This window comes from Otolemur garnettii, unplaced genomic scaffold (assembly GCF_000181295.1).
Source record: "Otolemur garnettii isolate 467f Iridium unplaced genomic scaffold, OtoGar3 scaffold00136, whole genome shotgun sequence".
Lineage (NCBI taxonomy): Eukaryota > Metazoa > Chordata > Mammalia > Primates > Galagidae > Otolemur > Otolemur garnettii.
Window position 1 is genome coordinate 5,250,461 of NW_003852531.1, and position 2,076 is coordinate 5,252,536.

Below are 2,076 nucleotides of genomic sequence, written 5' to 3' on the forward strand. Positions count from 1 at the left end.
GGGGTACATGTCCTCAGCAGCCCAGGAACCCGCGTTTGACTGTTCATCCCTGGAAGCCATTCCAAACCACCCCACCTGCTCTTTCCAATGGCTCACCTTCCCGGGGGCACCAGGTCTGTGATATCACTCACTGCTGACCTTGGGAGCAGGGACACAGTGGACACTGAAACAGATCCCTCTGTCACCTGTGAAACCAGACTGAGGTCAGGAGATGAGCCCAACCCCTGCTGCTTCCTCTGGCCCCTACCCAGCAGGCACCACACCTACCCAGGAGGAAGAGGCTCCACTTCCCCACCGGGCTCCAAGAAACGCACCCTGCCTGGAAGCCAGTGTCCCAGGGCCAGGCCAGGGAAATACTGGTCACTCTTCTCTCCAATAGCAAAAGTGCTATGTGGGCAGAAAACCCACCCAGCTGAACTTGAAAGCACAGAAGCCTCTGTGTGGACTGCAGGCAAAAAGACCACACAGGCTTTGAGGTTAGCAACACCTTGCTCTCCTCAGCCCTCACCCAGCCCTCTTCTACAAATGAAAACCTCAGGAGCAGAGCAGTTTTCCAAGAAGGCACAGCTGGCTCAGACTCTGAGCCAGGCTCAGGACCCCGTTAGTGGTCCTGTGCCAACCAAGGAGAGGTCACCCTGTAGGTCACCATAACTTGGCTTGTCTGTCAGCCTCTGTGTGCTTGCATCTGGCAGCCAAGGGGCAGTGTTGCCCAGTAGACAGAGCTGGGTACTTGAAGCAGAAATACAGATGTGAACCAAGCTACAGCACCCTGGGGCAAGCTCCCTACCGTGTTCAGAGTTGATCCTTTCATTGCCATGAGGGAATAACCATGTCTATAGCATCATGGTACAAAAGCCCTGTGTCATGTCTGCCACGGTGAGCCTTTACACCACAGCTGTTATTATGCCATAAACACTCAAAAGACTTCCTTCAGGTGAGAAAGGACCACATCACTGATTAGACAGAAATGGGACTGAACTTATGCAAATGCTATTGGTGAGAAGGCTCCATGGCTGATGACTATTACTCCTAAACGTCACACTGATGGTATTCTTAGCAGTCAGACTCCTATTACCAATAACCTTCTCACTCGTGAGCCCTAGATCTAGGTGGGCCCAGAGCCACATCCTGAATAGCCCATTCATCATTCAGTAGCTAACAATGGGTTGGACATTTCTCCTTAAGTTCTACAATTCAATGTCAATGAAACATGGGTGTTTTTAAGGCTTAATACAGGGTGTCATGCATGAACTTCATGGACACCCTGTATTAAGCCATCATTACTTTAGATATGTGGAAAATTCATTTGCAAGTACAGCATTTTCAAAAGCTTGTGATTTGTACTGGGAAGTGATTCAGCTTCCTCCAGGTTCCCAGATAGTCACAGCAGGGAAGGGGAAAACTCTCTGCCAAGATCAGGAGAACAAGCTGGCGGCACCACACCCATGACGTTGTGTAACATGTGAAGGTCTGACAACTAAGTTTGTGAACTCGTCCTAAAAAAGTGCCACATGTCTCATTGCTGAGTATCACTAAGGTCACCTTTGAAGTTCTCCCCCCGGGAACCTATGCACCTATGCCAGTGCCTAGCCCACCCTTCAAGCCAATTTTGTTTTTTGTTTTTTTCTTCAAGCCAGTTTTGGAACTCTTCTTCCGGAATGGCTATCAAAGCTTGTTGTCCTATTACCCTTGATATCCTGAATGTCATCAAAATGTCTTCCTTTCAATATGTCCTTTATCTTTGGGTAAAGAAAAAAGTCACTGGGGGCAAGATCAGGTAAATAGGGAGGATGTTCCACTACAGTTATTTGTGTACTAGCTAAAAACTTCCTCACAGGCTGGGCCTGGTGGCTCACACCTATAATCCTAGCACTCCTGGGAGGCCAACATGGTAGGATTGCTTGAGCTCAGGAGTTTAAGACCAGTCTGAACAAGAGAAAGACCCCATCTCTACTAAAAATAGAAAAATTAGCCAGCTCTTGGGGGTGGGACACAATTATAAGAGGGACTTTACCTAACAAATGCAATCAGTATAACCTGGTTCTCTGTACTCTCAATGAATCCTCAACAATAAAA